This window comes from Mus musculus, chromosome 12, assembly GCF_000001635.26.
Source record: "Mus musculus strain C57BL/6J chromosome 12, GRCm38.p6 C57BL/6J".
Lineage (NCBI taxonomy): Eukaryota > Metazoa > Chordata > Mammalia > Rodentia > Muridae > Mus > Mus musculus.
In genome coordinates this window covers 111,878,978-111,898,510 of record NC_000078.6, presented here as the reverse complement: position 1 = coordinate 111,898,510, position 19,533 = coordinate 111,878,978, and the positions used below count along the sequence as shown (strand labels likewise).

At 43.4% G+C, this 19,533-nt stretch overlaps 1 protein-coding gene and 1 non-coding gene across 5 annotated transcripts in view; both read left to right on the top strand.

Annotated features, from left to right (window-relative positions):
* The window catches only part of Ppp1r13b (protein phosphatase 1, regulatory subunit 13B), a 79,663-nt gene that overhangs the window by 9,609 nt on the left and 50,521 nt on the right, over positions 1–19,533 (top strand). The window lies entirely within an intron of this gene.
* On the top strand, positions 5,064–5,202 carry LOC115488070. The gene has a single exon (XR_003950339.1). It is a non-coding gene; the product is annotated as a small nucleolar RNA SNORA48 (small nucleolar RNA).

The following is a 19,533-nucleotide window of genomic DNA, read 5'->3' as shown; positions in this document are numbered from 1 at the left end:
TGTAGCAAGATCAGTTAAGAGACCAGCTGATTCAGACTTGCCAGAAGAAAAAGGTTCAGTTACAAGTAAGGCTGGTCTGATGGAGTACGAGTGCTTGTGTGAGTGCGTGTGTGTGAGACTTCTTATATGTGTAAGTGTGTGAGTGCATGTGTGTAAGAGTGCTTGTGTGACGTAAGTGCATGTGTGTGTGAGTATGTTTGAGTATGTGAGAGTGCTTGTGAGTGTGTGTGAGTGTGAGTGCATGTGAGCGTGATAGAGGAGGAACAGTGACAGGAGTTGAGGGTGACAGGCTTTCTGCTTCAGCAGCTGGATTTGTCTTCAAGACAGAGCAGATATGCAGCAGTTAGTGTAAGGGGGCTGAGGACGATGTGTTTTCACTGGGCTGTTTGAGATGGTGGCTACTCCAGGTATGGTACTCTTAAATCTGAAGGTCTCAGTGCAGGGCTAACAAGTCTTTCCCTTCAGATTAAGTAGCTTTTAGTGCTGTGTGTTTGATATGAGGGTTGCTGCCTGGGCATCTATACTGTACTGTATACCTCACTTTATACACAGTCAGGTTCTTGAGATGACGAACCCAAGTTTCCCAGATCATGGCTGGACTGCAGCTCTTTCATCTTAGTTATAAAGTACCTAGCTGTTCTATACGCTCGCCTGCCTGCCTGCCTGCTTTCTCTCTCTTTCTCTTTTTCTTTCTCTCAACAGGGTATCTCAAGCTAGTTTAGAACCTGATATATATCATGCATATATATATATTAATATATATACATATATGTGTGTATCTATATTTCAGACTAGCCTTGAACTTGCATCCTCCTATTTTAGACTCTGACTGGAGAAATACTAGTAGAAAGCCACACAGCATGGTAGTTACAAGCTAGGCTTCAGTGCCATGGTGGGCTTCTGATTCTGGCTTTGCCACTCTCTTTTCTGAGGCCTTGGATAAATTATGTAACATCTTTGGGCCTTATCTTCTTCCTCTTTAGTATAGGTGTTTCCTAAGATGGCTGTGTGGCTTGTCAAGCGCTGGAGTGTCAGTATCCATGGTAAGCACTCAGTAAACATTTGCTCTTACGTTTTCTGTTGTATCCAGGAGCCATTGTGGAGATAGGATAGAGACTGCACTCACAGTGTGCTTCCACTCTTCACGCTAGGAGGGCTGGAATGAGATTGTAAAGTCTACCTAGTTGATAGAACACAGAGAACATAGCTTCCTTTTGTTAAAGATGAAAGTTTGCCTGTCTTGTCTAGTATTTCTATTATTCAGACCAACTCAACCAGACCAGTGCAGTTCACCGGGGTTCTGATAAGAGCTGCTTGGCAGCACCTCCCAGACAACCAACCTCACAGGAAACGCCCCTCCCACACTGTGCTTTTTACTTCCTTTAGGACAGTGCCTGCCTGGTGTTTATCTCTGGGCACTCCAGGAAAGCAGGAGTCTGTTTTCCTTTCCCAGTGCAGTATCTTTAGTGCCTAGGACATGGCAAGGCCCCCAGTGGCCTTCAGAAAGTACTGTTTACTGAATGAGCTCAACAGCGTTGGGTGCGTTAATTATACATAGGGTCTGGCCTGCTTGAAATGAGCTCATCATGTAGGATGTAAACAACAGTGCCATGTGAAAAATTCAAGCATGGCAGTACCAGCTGCTGCAGAGCAGGGTGCCAGCAACTATCTTTGCAACCTTCCATGTTGATAAAGGGTTGGAGGCTGGGGGTCAGAGAGAGCTCTGGAAGGATGGAGGTGATGGAGCAGGCCTGTTAGGTAGAAAGGTTGCAAGTCAGAGGCCAAGGTCAGAAATGGAATGCATAATGAGAGAAAGTCACTGGAACTTGAGGCCGGAGGAGGGAGGCGAGGAGGGACTGAGAAAATGTAGGTGGAGGCTAGAGTCTGAGGGCTAACCCTGACTGCATGTGAGTTTGAACTGGATTCTGAGGAAAACATGAAACTGGAAAAGGGGCTTTAAAATGTGTATGTTATTGTGGTAAGGTAAAAGTTACCACGTGATTGTCCAGTTCAGGTGGCAGGGGATGTGTTCACACTGTCCACCATTGCCCATCTACAGTACCTTCCTGTCTTCAAACTAAAACTACGATTGGAGCTTTTAAGTTGAACTGAGTGTCTTCCAGTTAAAGCTGGTATGACTGGAGTTGGAGAAAGGAGTCGTTTGAAGTAAAGACAGAGTATGAGCTGAGCCATCAGCATAGTTGTCAAAGTCCTTTAAACTCTCAGGATCTTCATTCTTTTGTGTGAGACCACTACAGTTTACCCAGCTTGGCAAGGTTAGGTGCTGCAGCATGGAAGCTGGATACAGAGAGTTGCAGGGCTCCATCTCAGCCTGGAAGTCATACAATGGCACGGCTTCAGCACGCTGGGAGGCTGTAATCTGAGGTCTAAGGGGCAGCCTGACTTGTTGGTACCTGAGGCGTGATTATAGAGCACACAGGGTATAGTTAAAGCTCCTTATGCTGCCTGAGTCATCAGAAAGGGGTAAACACTGTCAGTGATGTCTAGAGATGATGCACTGTCGAGTGCTGTGTGCAGTAGGACACGATGGAACTACAAGTCTCATTTTTCAGTGTCCAGGAGCTGAGCAGAAAAGTAAAAAGATTCAGTACAATTAACCCATCATATCCAAAGCATTTCAGCATACAGTATTGAAGTATTAATGACATATTAAATTCCTCGGCTGAGTCTCAAATTCCAGAACATGCTTTACACATAAAATTTACCTCAATTCATGCTAACCATGTTCTTTAAAAAAAAAAAGATTTATTTATTTATCTATTTATTTATTATTTATATGTAAGTACACTGTAACTGTCTTCAGACACTCCGGAAGAGGGCATTTTGATCTCATTACAGATGATTGTGAGCCACCATGTGGTTGCTGGGACTTGAACTCAGGACCTTCTGAAGAGCAGTCAGTGCTCTTAACCACTGAGCCATCTCTCCAGCCTGTTAACCATGTTTTTAAGTTCTCAGTAGCCATGTGGTGTGGTTTAGGTAAAAGAGCTACCATCCTGTAGTTTTAATTCCTTAAAGTCCATGGAAGGGCTTTGGTTTGCCTTTTTTTTTAAAAAAAAAAAAACCTGGAACTTGCTATGTAGACTAGGCTAGCCTCAAAATCAGAGATCCACCTGCCTTTACTTCCTGAGTGCTAGGATTGAAGGCTTGTACCACCATGCTGGGCCTGGAAGGGCTTTTATTATAGTTGTTAACATTTGCTTTGATGTTTGATGTTGTAGGATAGTGAAGTAATGAAGGAATATATTTGGGGAGGAAAGACTCTCATGTCCTACCTAGCAGTGTGATCTTGGGTGAATTACTTAATTTCCTTGTCTCAGTTTCCTAATATATAGAGTGAACATCATAGTGTAGGAGTTAGGATTAACTGAACTGCTGCAGTGTAAAGACCCCACAAGATCTGGCACATAACAAGCACTAAGGTATGCTCCGAAATGCTTAATGGTTTTGTGTCAGTTCATTTCAGACATTTTTGCTAAGGAGATTGCTTTAGATAAGGGCTTACCAAACAAGTTTTCACAGGTGAAAGAAATGTTACATTATCCTTTTATAAGGATTCTTTTTCATTGGTGTCTTCGGACAACTAATTTTCAATAAACAACTGTTGTTTGCTACAACATTTGAGTCTACCCCAACAACTATAGGAATAGTATAATTAATGATTAAATGATTTAGGATTCTAATTAAGGTATAGGAAAATTTGAAGGGATGATTTAATCAACATTTAATTGCCAGTACTGTTATAATTAAGCTACTCTTTCTCTCTGAAATACTTCATTAGCCCTACTGTGTCTGGGGAGACTTTCTAGTTTTCATTTTTCTGATTTTTCAATTAGTATATTTTAACACACTGGATTATTTTGAGTTTTACTTTCTATTCTTTGTAAATGAAATATGAGAGAATAGCAGAAATAAGATCAGAGTGTAAAAAGATGACCATTTAGCAGGAAGGCAGGAGAGGAGGCCCTGTGTTGTTTTGCAGAGTGAGACAGGCAGGGTGGATAACCATGCCATGGTGTGGTTGATTGTCTGGTCAGTGTATCCAGACTGCTGTGCCTAATAAGGCCATCTTGGCAGACTCCTTGCCGCCTGGCTCTGCTTTGCTCTCTTCTCTGTCAACTGCAGCACTGCCTGTCCAATCCCCCATTCCTGTCCACAACTAACTCCTTTCCTGCCCAGCCTACTTGTTGCTTCCTTTGGGAAGTCTTTTCTGATCCTGGAGTCTGGGCTCCTCCCCATGGGATCTCTTGGCACTTGGCAACTCCACATTGTAGTTCTCTGTTCTCTTAGGTCTCAGGTCCAGTGAGGAAGTAAGCCTTGGGCCAGTCTTTCTGACCTTGTATGTCCAGAGTCTGGCTCAGGGCCAGGTTGGACTCAGTAACATTTTCCTAAATGAATAGAGAGTGAGCCTGCAAATGTACCCAATTTATGTTATATACAAAGTAGCAGTTTGTTTTGTGTGAGTATTGATGTTTCCTGCCTGTTGTACTATAAGCTTTGCCACAAAGAGACAAGAAAACTTGGTAGTCTACTCTTAATCTTTTTATATGAATGTTTACCTGTATAATTGAATATACTTCAGATATCTCAGTTAATAGAGAAAAGCCTATGGTCCAGTTGGTTTCCTGTCCTTTTGGAGAATTTCCAGGAATAGATACCTGACCCTGAATGGCTTGGAAGGGAGAGTGGGACTTTTAAAAGTAACAGTAGGGGCTGGAGAGATGGTTTAGGGATTAACTCCATTTCCTGGGGATCTAACGCCCTCTTTGGACTTCTTTTGGGCACTGGGAATGCACTTTATGCTCAGTCAGGCAAAACACACACAAACTATGTATGTATGTATGTTTATGTTAAATATATATTAAAAGTAGTAGTAGCAGCTGAGTGTGGTACCCACATCTTTAATCCCATTACTCATGAGGCAGAAAAAGGGTCTTTGTGAGTTTAAGGTCACCTTAGTCTACATAGTGAGTTCCATACCAGCCATAGCTACAAAGTAAGACCCTGTCCTTAAAAAGAAAAAGAAAGAGAAAAAGAAAAATAGCCCTTGGCAATGGGCAAAGAGACACCTTGTTGATGCTGGTGTTCTTAGTCAGGGGCAGAGTAGATGGCAGTCCTTTGTTCATCCTAGCCTGATGCCTGGCTTGGAGGCCAAAGCTGTCTTACGCCTAGGACATATAAAAATCAATTCAAATCAAAACCAGGTAGCACAGTTGGAGGAGGAAGACAGAGAGACCTGTGGATGACTACACCACCTGCAGACCTGCCCTCCAGCACATGGCACAGGCAGGCCATAGACACCTAACTTGCTTCTGCACAGCAAGCATGGAAGATGTCACCAGGGATCTACCAGCCTCATGATCAGTCTACAGCAGGAACCACCACAATGTGTATGTGTGTGTGGTGGTCAGATGGGAGAGAAGAGAAGTGGAGCAGCTTGAGCATTATGGAGAGAGATGGAACTAGACTTGAGGGTGGAGAGGAGGAGCCTGTTGTGAGTGGCCAGCCCTGCTACCCAGGGCCATGGTGAGGTCCCAGCCCGAGCTGCCACTGAGTCCTTGGCTGTGCAGTGGCAGGGGGCATGGTTAAAGTCTGTAGCTCATATTACCACTAGAGAACTTGGGGATGTCTCTGGCTGGGACAGCCACTGGGGACCACGAGAACGTTCAGGGGCTGTGCATAACTGGCTCCACCCTCTACTAGACTAAGAGCTTTGGAGAACTGACCCCATCTCTCACCACTGGCAGCACTCAGGAGAGCGAGCCTGACACTCTATCCAGGTAGCACAGTAGAGCTTGCCCTGGTGGCAACTCTGAGGGTATGAGTGTGGGAGAGCTGAGCCCTCCAATTGTCTGCCATGGGGTGGCATGAGCACAGAGGTGATGCCCCTCCCCCGCCCCTTACCAGCTGCAGCATTTGGCAGAATGGGCCTTGGATCTTGCCTGGACTGTGCAGGAGAAGAAACTGTGATGGTGGGTACAGGAGAGCTGTCCCCTGCCAGTCTGTCTGGTGTGAGGTGTCATGAGCATGATGCCTCCCCAACTCTGGAAGCTGGGAAAGCTATGCCTGCTTCTTCACTGGCTGTAGCAGGCAGGACAGCAGACCCTGCACCTCACCAGGGCAACACAGTGGAGCTGGCCCTGATGGCAAAGTCACGGGTGAGCCAGGCCTGAGGGTGTGAGAGGCCCAGCCCCTTGGGAGGGTGGTCCCACACCTTGACTGGTTAGCACAGTGGATCTTGCTCTGGAGGCTTAGGTGGGCATGAGAGCAGGAGAGCTAACCCTGGGTCCTGCCAATGGCAGTGTTGGGTGGCCTAGCCAGAGCAGTGCTGGGTTACTCACCCTGGTGGTACAGATACGGGAGAGCTGGCATGCTGTCCTACCTACTTGGCTCTTACCTAGGCCCAGATCCAGAGCTCTGAGTTGGCCCACCCCAGAATCTCTATTATGTGGAAACAGTTGAAGTGTATGAAAGGGCCAGTCCCATTGATCTAAAGCTGCAGCATGCCCATGACCCAGGGCAGCAGTGGGATGACCTGGAGTGATCCCAGTAAGAATCCAGTATCGGTGTCACAAAAGCCAGAGATCTCGAACCAGACCAGTGACTCACTGCAGTGAGCATTTGCAAGTACAAATGTGTGGACAGGGGGGTGTACTGTGAGGCGCATTGTGACACACTACAGCTTCCATGATGAGCTATCTTCTATGGTTTGTTTTTTGTTGTTGCTGTTGTTTATTTGTATGTGTTTTACTTTGGGGGGAGGTTGCAAGGACAGAGGGTAGATATGAGGTGATGGGGAGATGAGCAAGACTGGGTACATGATGAGAAACTCACAAAGAATAAAAAGTGTATGTATGTATGTATGTATGTAGCAATAGCAGGGCGTAGTGGTGTGTATCTTTAATCCTAGCACTTGGGAGGTAGGCAGATCTCTGTGTGTTGGAAACCAGACTGGTCTACAAATTGAATTCCATGACAGCCAGGGCTACACAGAGAAGCCCTGTCTCAAGAAACCAAAAATAAATAAATGATGATGATGATAATGATTAAATAAAAATAAAAAGTAGTAATAGCTGTTTATATTTTATTTTGAAATTATTTTTTAAAATACTTATTCTTGTGTGTATTTGGGGGGGTGACATGTATATGGTATCCATGGAGTCTAGAAGAGGGCATTGGATCCTCTGGAATTGGAATTATAGGTGGTGGTGAGCTGCCCAACGTGGGTGCTGAGAATTGAATGTAACCACAAGCTTTTCCACCGGGCCTCTTTGTTCCCAGAAATAACAACTCTGAGACTTAATTATATATGAATAAATGCTTAGGCCATAAGCTTTGGCTTGTTCCCCAACTAGCTCGTAATTTCTTTAACCCGTTTATTCTATTTTATGTCTTCCACATGGCTAGTTACCTCTCCTCAGGTTTTTGCCACTGTCTCCTGCAGAGTTTGGGGTGAATCTCCCATGCCTGACTCGTTCCCAGAATTCCTCTCTCTTTGTCAGAATGTCCCCTCCTATTTCCTACCTCAGCTCATTGGCCATAGGTTTTTTTTGTTTTTTGTTTCTTTGTTTTTTTCTTAATTGACAAGTGATGCTTCCATACAGTTCACAAGAGTCTCTCTCCAGTAAGTGCAGCAAATAAATGTTCTTACTTGCTGAGCCTTCTCTCTTGCCCCATTCATGTTTTTAATGTTAAAGTCAAAAGAAGTTGCATCCCACAACTAAATTGAATTGAAAAGTAAAGTTTTCTGTATTGCCAACTTTTTTAATGTGACAACTAATTGTTAATATCAAGAAATTGTTCCTACTGGGCAGTGGTGGTGCACTCCTTTAGTGCCAGCAATTAGGAGGCAGATGCAGGCCAGTTTCCAAGTTCAAGGGCAGTCTGTGGGTGGGGGGACAACAAACACACACACACACACACACACACACACACACACAAATTTTCCTCTAATAGTTTGATGTTATTGGCGAATATTCAAAGATGTCTTGTGCTAGAGAGTACCCACATCAAAATAGGGCACTATACTGAATCTGAAGGATTTGAACTGGGGTGGGGGGTCTCTTTTGGGGCCTCAAGCAGACATTTAGATATTACAGGTTATTACCCCTTGTGGTCTGCCTTTTATCTCAGTCCTGGTGTGATCTAAACTTACATGCATTTTACTAGTGTTTAGAAAATTTCACAGAAATTTATCACTTTGGCCTTTGATCTCGGTATACAGTGATGTGAATACAGATAGTACTGCTAAGATTGGTTGGAGGGTAGACTTCTGAAAACAAGGAAAGGTGTGAGAACATAAGCTGAGCACATGCCTTTAGTCGAGCAGTCTGGAAGTAGCTCTGAGTTTGAAGCCAACCTAGTCTACAGAGTTCTGGGAGAGCCAGTGCTACACAGAAAACCCTGTCTCAAAAAAACAAAAACCAAAACCAAAAGTGTAAGAATGTTTGCTGGTGGGCTAGAGAGATGGCTCAGTGGTTAAGAGCACTGGCTGCTCTTCCAGAGGTCCTGAATTCAATTCCCAGCAACCACATGGTGGCTCACAACCATCTGTAATGGAATCCGATGCCCTCTTCTGGTGTGTCTGAAGATAGCTACAGTGTACTCATATAAATAGAATAAATCTTTTTTTAAAAAATGTTTGCTGGTGAGGCACCTCTTGAGGTGGGGGTGTCAGGTTAAGTTATATTGTCCTAGGATCTAGGAAGGCCAAGAGGTCCTGCTTTGGTCAAGTGAAGGGCGGTTCTATGCTTGTTGTTGGATCCATATTTCCAGAAATGTGTTTGTGTGTCAACTGTTTCACGGGGCATTGAGAGAGGTGTGAGTTGCCCAGTGGGGAAGATGAAGATAGTAACCCCAAAATGGCCCGTACTAAATACTTGTTTAATAGAATGTACTCACAGTAGTTAGCACTAAGACTTTCCCGATGTGTTTTCAGCCTGGTGGTAGAAACATGCAAAACACATTTGTGGCTGGGTAGGAGTGTTTGAGAATGCAGTCTTGAGAGTCAGGCAACTCTGGTTTTAAACTTGGCTGTGCCACTTCCTAGCCATGTGACCTTAGGCAAATTAAATAATCTTCTGGAACTCGCTTCCTCATTTGTGAAATAAAGTAATAGTGCCTGTCAGTAAATTATGGTGTGGGCATACAGAGAAAGAATACATAGCCTAAAACACAGTGTAGCTGTGTGCAGTCCTGTGGGAGCATGCCTAAAGTGTATCATTAGCTAAATACTACACATTCTACTTATTATGTCCTTGTTGTTTAAAATAAAAAGAACATTTTAATGGTGCAGAAAAGGTATGAGAAATATAGACTGGGTATGAAAATAAATCAAAAGAAACCTCATTTCCTCATTTGCCACTTTCAAAAACTATGTGTTGCCATTTACAAGTTAATGTGCTTTTCATTATTGATTTATCACTTGCATACTTATTTATGTATCTGAAGATTGAACACAGGGTCTCATACATGCCGGTCAACTGTTCTACCACTGAGCTAACCTCCAGCCTTGGTTTTCTCAGTATGTGGCTCAGGGTGGCCTCAAATCCATGATAATTTACCTCAGCCTCTTGAGTGTTGGGATTATAAGTATATGCTACCACAGCTGGCTATTAAAGGAAAAGAAAACTTTTACCCCAGGCTGAAACATTCTGTGTGGACAGTGCTTAGCAGTAGACCTGACTCCCGGGATCAGCACTAGTACAGGTTGTTGCTGGAGATGGCAGCTGGGGTGGAAGACTACTTGACTATCTGTGGTCCTTGGCAGTAGAAATCGATGTTGGGGGTGACAGTTTCCTGGGCCAGTTGGTTCCCCAAGTGTAGGACCTTGGTTATCAAGTGGGGACTAGCGTCTGTGTGCCTTAGTGAAGTAGGCCAGATGCCAGCCTGGGGTAGCTGAGTGCCAAGCACACAAGAACACTCCCCTCTTTTTCCATCCATGCCTCCTACCCCATTCTCTTGGAGAACAACAGTGCCCATTTTTATCTTGGAGAGGTAGAATAGCCTGCCAAGTTGTGCCTGCCTGCCTTAAAAGATTTTTATAGGGCTAGAGAGATGGCTCAGCACTTAAGAGCAGTTGCTGCTCTCTCAGAGTGCCTGGTTCAGTTACTAGGACCAAACTGGTGACTCACAACCATGTGTAACTCCTGTGGATGCCCCCCCCGCAACCTCTGTAGCCACCAGTCACACGCAAAGTAAACATACATGTGTACATGCAGGTAAGACATTCATATGCATAAGGATTTTTTAAAGCTTCTAAAGGTACTTGGGTCCTAGGCCTACCATGAACAGTGTCATATCATAGGCTTTGTGGAGCCGTGTCTAGGTTTAAAGTCTGTCCCAGAGTGGGCACCAAGCCTTTCAAGCCTGCTTTTCCCTTTCAGAAGGGCTGATGTGCTCTGCCTCATTTTCTAGCATGTCACTGAGCCTTCTTCCTTTCACATTAAGGATATCTGGGAGACAGTTATTGTACTAACTAGTTAGTGTGCTGGCTAGTTTTGTGTCAACTTGACACAAGCTGGAGTTATCACAGAGAAAGCTTCAGTTGAGGAAATGCCTCCGTGAGATCCAGCTGTAAGGCATTTTCTCCATTAGTGATCAAGGGGGATAGGCCCTTGTGGGTGGTGCCATCTCTGGGCTGGTAAGCCAGTAAAAAACATCCCTCTGTGGCTTCTGCATCAACTCCTGCTTTCTGACCTGCTTGAGTTCCAGTCCTGACTTCCTTGGTGATGAACAGCAGTATGGAAGTGTAAGCTGAATAAACCCTTTCTTCCCCAAATTGCTTCTTGGTTATTCCTGGTCTTGTCCAGGAATGGAAACCCTGACTAAGACAGTTAGGTATATATATATATATACACATATACACATATACATATACATATACATATATATATATATATAATGTGAGAGCACAGGCATATAGAGAGACCAATTTTCAGGATCGTTAGCTCTTTTCACTGTGGGACTGGGGATCACACAAGTTGTGTAGTGTGCTCTTATAACAGCTGCGCCACTTAACTAGCCCAACTTAAATTTTATTCGTATCAGTGACTTTTAAAGAACTGGCAGGGGAATGTCTAACTGTTTTAGTGCCCAAAGTTATTGTTGGGTACAGAAATTTAAAGGGGATGGTTTGAGAGAATGCTGCGGGAGGTGTTAGGATCTTGCTGTGTAGCCCAGGGTGATCTTGAACTTTTAAAAAAATTATTTTTATGGGTATGGATATTTTGCCTTCATGTATATCTGTACACCACATGCATGTAATGACTGTGGAGGCCAGAAGAGGATGCCAGATCCTTCAGAACTGGAGTTACAGTTATGAACTGCCATGCAGGTGTTGGGACTCAAACCTAGGTTAGTATCTGTCTCTCTCCCCTTCTCTACTTCCCCCCTCCTTCCCTCCCTCTCTTTCTCTCCCTCTTTATTTTATTTTATTTTGGTAGGCTCACTATGTAGTCCTGGGTAACCTAGAACTCTGAGACCTGCCTCTGCCTCCCTAGTGCTAAGACTACAGGTGCATGCCACCAGGCCCATCTTGACATGATGTTATATGTCAGGCTTTGTGCTAGACATTTCATAGATGCTAGCATTTAAGAGTTAAGTAATTGAAATCTCTAAATGTAGAAAGGAAACAGCTTGTTGTGCTGAGAATCAAGACACCTGGATTACAGTCTTGGTTTATTACTGAAAAGTTTGTTGATCTCTGGGCAGCTTTCTGTTCCCTCATCTGTACACTGAGGAAAGGTTTTGGTTAGATAGTTGCTAGTCTGACTCTGACACTTGATGGCTGATTTAAACATTTAAATTTAAATTCTCATAGTGTTTTTTTGTTGAATCGAACACCTTTAAAAAAAAAAGGTCGAGAAAGAAGCAATCGCTTGATCACTAACTCAAATTACAAAAAAAAAAAGTTTCTCCTTTTACACATAAACATATTAATTTTAAGAAATTGAAGTATCTAGGTACTATAATCTCAAATTTCCTGCTTAAAATGTGTGCTTCTCTTTTAATGGACTAGTATGAGTGCTACCTTTTATTGTTGTGTTGGAATGTGGATCCTTATGAGAACATCCTGGGTACTGAGCCAGTAATAGCACAGGAACTGTTTTTGAAGTCAGAAGAAACATAAACTATTGAGAGAGAGAGAGAAAGAGAGAGAGAGAGAGAGAGAGAACACAAAGGGAAGATGGCCTTCCCTTAGCTTATTCCTCTTCAGCATGGCTGTCACTGCGCGCTGCCGCAGGATTTCTCTGTGTTTATTGAACAGAGGAACAACTTGACGCTGGGGTGATTGGAAAGGAGGGGGGTTTATGATTATAAGCCTTTCTTGCTTCTCTTGTCAGCCCTTTAATGAGCTGAAGCAGGGTTTGCTGCCGTCTCTCCCACTCTCTTCCCTAGTTGTTACACTCTATACCACTGGCAGGCACAGGGCTAGTCAGAGCCTGGAAGTAGTTGGCTTTAATGGAGCAACTGTAGCCTTTCTGAGCTGTTACAGTGAGCTGTGGTGCCTGCAGTAAGCATAAGAACCTTCATAAGATGTTGTCAGGTTTCTGCTTGTGAAGTGATAATAATTGTAATTTAGTTATTCTATTTGTATATGTGCACATGTGTACTTTCAGTTGCTGCAGCAAGTGTGTGTAGGTCAAAGGACAACTTGAAGGCATCAGTTCTAGCCCGCTGACTGGGCCCTGGGGATGGAATTGGTATTCAGCAGCAAGCACCTTTACCTGCTGAGCAGCAAAGTAACCCAGTGGGGAAATCACTTGCTACAACTCCACAAAATTGTACTGTGACCTCTGTGCATATGCACATGCACGCGAACACTGAAGTGCCACCTTACACGCATCATATATCTAAACAATAGTGGATACATGATTTTAGTTTTCTGGAAGAATATTGGATGGAAAACCAAACAGTACGGTGTTCAGCTAGGGCAAGAAAGGGACAGCTTTGAGAACCTTGACAGCAGGAGTACTAAGGCCCTGTCTCGTCCCTCTACTCTCTCTTAGTTTTCTGCTCCAGAAAAGATGGACTCCTCAGAGAGTCCACTCTTGCCTGGCCTTCATTCTGCCTCAGGGATGTTAAACTTTCTCCTTTGTGTGCTCTTCTTTCAGACTGTTGTCAGGGCTTACTCTGCCACCTTCCTCAGTGAGGCCCTTCACTTAGGTGAGGGGACAGGGTCTTCTGCAGCGCAGACCGGCTTTGAACTTCTCCTCAATGTTGGGATTATAGGCACACACTACCATGCCTGGGCTCTGAGGTTCTTCTTTCTCCAGTAAAACTGAGCCACTCCATTGCCCACCTGTTCTGCTTGCTGTATGTTTTCCATAGTGCATGCCACTGTCTGCTATAGTGCATGTTTTACTGTGTCTTTCCCTTGCCTTCACACGACCGTGCAAGGGCCAGAGCTTGAATTCATCAGTGCAGTCACCAGCACATAGTAGGCGCTCATATTCGTAGTGCAAAGAAAAGAATGTTTTTGAGTGAACAGTGACAGGAGGGAAGCACCACATAAAACAAGCACGCTCTCTGGGAGCTGAGTCCCAGAGCAGAGGGGAGTAGACATCTCAGCGACGCACAGGATTGCTGGGAGGGCCAGATGCCTGTGTGTTTTACAGGCACTGAGAAAATGTTTATTCTCCTTTTTGAAAAACTAGGGCAGCTTGACTACTAACACCCAGCAGCTAACCATTCATGATACAGCTTGTTTGGAAGATTATAGCCATGTAATGAGATGAAAACTCACATTAGCTATGTGTTTTATTAATTTGGAATAAAGAATTTTCTTTTAAAAAGGAATAGGGATAAAATTCTACAAGTGTACATGAATTTTTCGTGAACTCCTAGCAGTCTCCTTATCTGTGCCTCATGCATGTGGGATTAAAAGCATACACCACCACGTCCAGTAAACATGGATTTATGAGGAGCTCTGCCGCCTGAGCAGACTCAGACCCCAAGGTGCAGATCAGGTCTATACCCTTGCTTTGATGGGCACAGGCCTGTATTCCAAGCAGTTTTAGAGCCTGAGGCAGGAGTGCAAGTTCAAGGCCAGGCTGGGCAGCTTAGTGAGACATTGACTTAAAATGTTAAGACTGGAGACATGATGGTAGAGGGTTTGCGTGCCTAGCATATGCAAGGTCCTAGGTTCAGTCCTCAGTACTGAGTAAAAGTAAACGGCATTCTAAGGTCTGAAGCCTCCAAGGGCTTTATACTTTCATGGCTGTTGTTCAGTTGGAAGTTTCTCTGAAGCAGCGTGGGCTATTGGATGCTTTCATTTTTATAGTGCCTCTACTCATTGACTGTTTATAGTCATGCTTAAAATGTGTATTTTTTCAAAGCTCCACGCATATTATATGTATGAAGTGAGTTCTTTCATTTAAAGAAGTTTGGCTTTATGTTCCTATCTAAGAACGTTCGTGTGAAGCTCAGTGTACAGCTTCAGGGAATGAAGAACTTGTCTAATTTGGTTTTGCAGCGACTGTGACTCCATGGTCATGTTGTTTCAGACCTGTTCAAGCAGAAGTGTAGCCAACTCTGGCTTAGCTCCTACTCTCTGGTTCTCCCTCTTGTGACTTTAGATAGTTTGGCCTGCCTGTAGAATGGATCTCCTCAGAAACTGACCCGGAAGTTGTTGAGAGAATTAGGTGATGTAGCACAGTTAGAAAAAGAAGACCTACCCCTCAGTAAGCACTAAAATAATAATACTAATCAGTAGCAAAAGCCCTTTGGAGCGTTTGTTTGTTTGGTTGTTGGTTTTAGTTGTTTATTTGTGTTTGTTTTTGTTGTTTTGGTTTTTCCAAGACCTGTTTATCTGTGTAGCCCTAGCTGCCCTAGAACTTGCTCTGTAGAACAATCTAGCTTCAAACTCAGATATCTGCCTGACTCTGCCTCCTAAGTGCTTGGATTAAATGCGCGCGCCACCACTGCCTGGCTCGGGCTTTACTTTGAGAGGTGATAGATAACTAGGCTAATGTAAGGCCACCCCACTTCGTGCTCCTTCTCTTTTTGCTCTTAAATTTCTTTTAAAAATTTTATTATTTTTTTCATTATTTTATTTGTATGAGTGTTTTGCCTGAAGTTAAGTGGGTGTCCTGTGTCCATGCAGCACCTGAGGGAGCCAGAAGTAGTCATTGGATGCCCTGGATGTTGTGAGCAGTCATAGGTGTTGGGAATCCAACCCAGATATTCTTAACCCTCTGAGCCATCTCTTCGGCCTCCTCTTTTAAAATAACAAATGTGACAAATGTACCTGGTAAATTCATGTTTAGTTTTCCCAGGTGTTTTCTTGATCCTGTTCGTAGTTGCTACTGAAGGTTGCTAACACTGGCTGCTCCTCATGGAACACACTTAGGTGAAACTACCCAGACCACTCTGGCAACAGTGTGTCTGCCTTGCTTCATGGTGTCTTATCTCAGTTCTGTCTTAGCTCTCTGTGTAGTGTGACCTCCAGGTCATCTACTCGGGTATTTCCCTACAGTGCTCAGGCACTGGCACGTGTGCTCTATACTATACTCTTGCTGAGTTTCTTAAGATGAGAAACATTTAAAAACAATAGCTCACATCTTTATAAAGCAAATCCAAAATGTTACAGCTTTCAAGAGCCATTGTACACCTACAAGACAGAGTTAACAGTCGATTGTAAAATGAGGGGTGAGGGATTTTGAGTTTACTTTTCTTTTGGAAGTTGCACTCTGAATCTATAAATATTGTTCTTCAAGGTTACTATTTTGGTAATTCCTTTCAGGTGGTAGGCCTCCATGCCTGCTAAGCATATATTCTACCTCTGAGGTATATCCTTAGCTTAATTGTCTTTGTTTTTAAGCCCTATTTTCCTACTAACAAAAAGAAAATTTTTGTGTGTACAGACATGACAGAATAGGATATGTGTTATTATAAGTTTATATTACCAGGAAGGAAGAAAAAAAATACAAAGAAGTAAATAATACAATGAGTTGTTTGAGAAAATGTCTAGCTGTGTAGCCCAGACTAGCCTCAACCTCGGCAATCTCCTTGCCTCTTGGTCTCCTGATTCCTGGGATATGAGCCAGTGGTACAATGCCCTGTTATAATAGTTAAAGCTGCTTCATTGAGAAAAAATATCGATAGATTGAATTGGCATAACTAAGAATGTTTTAATAAGTTTTATTGATACATAATCACATAGTTCTGGGCTTTTAAAAACATCCACAATTGTACCATCATTATGGCTATCTAGTTATTTATATCTTCATCTCCCCAAAGAAACCATATTCTTATCAACTGTCCCTGCAGCTCCTGGCAGCCACTAGTCTGCTTCCTGTCTTCATGGGTAGTTTGCTCCGGGCATTTCATATGAATAGAATTATTCTTTTTTGTTTGCGCTTGTTTTTTGAGACAGAGTTTCTCTGTGTAGCCCTGGCTGTCCTGGAACTCACTCTGTAGACCAGACTGGCAACTCAGAGATCTGCCTGCCTCTGACTCCCAAGTGCTGGCATTAAAGGTGTGCACCACCACCAAGTAATAATCTAAGTTCAGAGTACATTACATAGTATTCAGCCATTTGTAAGTCTGGGCTGGGCTGGAGAGATGGCTCAGCGGTTAAGAGCACTGACTGCTCTTCCAAAGGTCCTGAGTTCAATTCCCAGCAACCACATGATGACTCACAACCATCAGTACAGCTACAGTGTACTCATATACAGTAAATAAATAAATAAAAACTTTGCAACAGTAAGTTTGGGCAGTTAGGACTGGAGGAATGGCTCAGCAGTACAAAGTGCTTGTTGTTCTTTAGGAAGATGATGCCCATAGCTGGTGGCTTACAGCTGCCTTGAATTCCAGCTCCATGGGCTCTGTCAGTCCCTCTCTGCTGGCCTCCATAGGCATGTACACACAGGTGGCAGACACAGAAACATAAGTAAAATTTCTAAATTATCTTTGTAAGTTTGGGCTATTTCTATTTTTGGCTGTTATAAATGATAGCGTGAATTCAGGCTTATGTGTAATGTACATCTGTAATTCTCTTCAGTATATGAGTAATGCAGATTAAAAATACATATGGGGCAGGGTATAGTAGACTTTTGTTTTTATTTTTGTTTTTTTGTTTCTTTGTTTTTTTGAGACAGGGTTTCTCTGTGTAGCCCTGGCTGTCCTGGAACTCACTTTGTAGACCAGGCTGGCCTCAAACTCAGAAATCTGCCTGCCTCTGACACCCAAGTGCTGGGATTAAAGGCCAAGAACATTTAATTAGAAAGTTTATATGGTTTAGGTCAAATAATTTTTCTGTTCCATTGTTGTGGTTAATTGGAGGAAATGCCATGATTCTTTGCTCTTATCCCACAGTATATATAGTGCCTACATGGGGAAAAGCTCTCAGTTTGCAATTGATAACTTTAAATAAAAGCATTAGGTATAACCTGGCTAATTGAAATATAAACGAATGATGAAAGATTATACCAATCAAGAGACTATTAGAACTCTCATATAAAAAATCTCTAGAAACATTTTCTCCTCTCTTTTGTATTTTGATGCACTGGGGAAGTGCTTTGGAGAACTGGTTCAGAGTGCCTTAGCTCTGAGTCAGGCAGAGTGAGTTAAGCTCTCTTTCTCTCTAGTTTTGTGAGCTCCATGATTTGAACCCATGATTAAGCTCTCCAAGCCCCTTTTCCTAATCTGTAAAGTGAAAAGTAGTAGCTGTCTTAGAGTAAAGACAGAAGTTAAGGGTGTGAGAAGCCCTTACACTGCACTAAGGAGGTTGGAAACTAGTGGTGCCAGTGACTTTCCTAGGGCAGTGACTCTTCCTTTAGTTTAATACTAGCTCTTGAGAATTTCATAAGACCATCCTGCTATTCTCTCAAAGTATTGGGCCATGGTCTACACTAAGAAACATTTTATTAGGTGACTCAGTTCTTATAGACACCCCTCTCCTGTGACTGACTGACTGTCTCTTTGTCTCTCTCTGTCCCTCTCTTTCTCTCTCTCTCTCTCTCTCTCTCTCTCTCACACACACACACACACACACACACTCACACACACACTCATACACACACACACACGCGCACACACACACTCTCACACACACAATGTCTGCATGCACTCTTGCCAGGTACAGGATACTGCTGTTTTTTGCTGTTTTGTTTTTGCTTTTATTTTACATTAAATACCATTTTACAGCACTTTTGTTGTTGTTGTTGTTAACTTTTTTCCTTTTTAAAAAAAATTGGGTATTTTCTTTATTTACATTTCAAATGTTATCCCGTTTCCTGGTTTCCCCTCCAAAAACACCCTCCTCCATCCCCCCCATCCCCCTGCTCCCCAACCCACCCACTCCCATTCCTGGCTCTCGCATCCCCCACACTGGGGCATGGAGCCTTCACAGGACCAAGGGCCTCTCCTCCCATTGATGTCCAACTAAGGCCATCCTCTGCTGCATGTGCAGCTGGAGCCAGGAGTTTCACCATGTGTGCTCTTTGGTTGGTGGTTTAGTCCCTTGGAGCTCTGGGGGTACTGGCTAGTTCATATTATTGTTCCATTTTACAGCAGTTTTAGGAATACAGAAAAATGGAACAGAAACACAATTTTCCTGCTTTCTTCTCATCCCACCGCAGACCTAGCACTTATTAACTATCATTGTGATCTATCTGTTACAGTGATGGACCAGTTTTGATATGTTTTGGTTGACTGAGGTCCTTGGCTTATAGGCTGAGCTTCACTCTTGGAATATAGCTCTGTGAGTTTTGACAGATGTGTAATGTTCCACACTTCCAGTGTCATTCAGAATAGCTTTGTTGTCCTGAAAGACCCTGCAGTCCGTTCTCCCTTGCAGCCCTGTAGCTGATCCAGACTCTATTGTTTTGTTTTTCTAGAATCTTATACAGTTGGAATCCAGCAGTATGTATGTAGCCTTTCAGACCAGTTTCACCCAGCAGCTTATAGTTAGAGGTCCTCCTCGTCATTTTCTGGCTTGATGGCACATACTTTTTATTGCTGTAGTCTTACACTGTCTGAATAGGTCAGTTTGTTGACTCATTCATCTACTAATGGCATCTTGGTTGTGTCCAAATTTTTGGCAATTCTGAGAATTGATACAAGCTTTTGTGTGAAAATAAACATCATATGGTAAAAGTGTTTTTGTGTTTGAGGAGAGGTTTTGAGACACTGTACCTAGATGGGCCTGGCACTTAACTGTGAAGTCCAGGCTAGTCTTGAACTTGTAGCACTCCTCGTACACCATCAGCCTCCCAAGTGTTGGACTGGAATTAGAGCTGTGACCCCTGTTTTGTTTTATAGGACATTTTATAGGATTGTCTTCCAAAGTGGCTGTGGCATTGTCTACTGCTTAGTTCCTTTTGCTGCGTGCCTGTAACATGAAACAGTGACAGCAGAGTTGGCAGGACTATGGAGGGCCGTTTGCCTGACTGAGGGTGACTACTGTGTCATTGTTCTGAAAGCTGTTCCCCGCGACACTTCTTGTGCACACATGGCATTTGCACGTCAGCTTTGCTTAGATGTGTGTTCACATCATTTGCTCCTTAG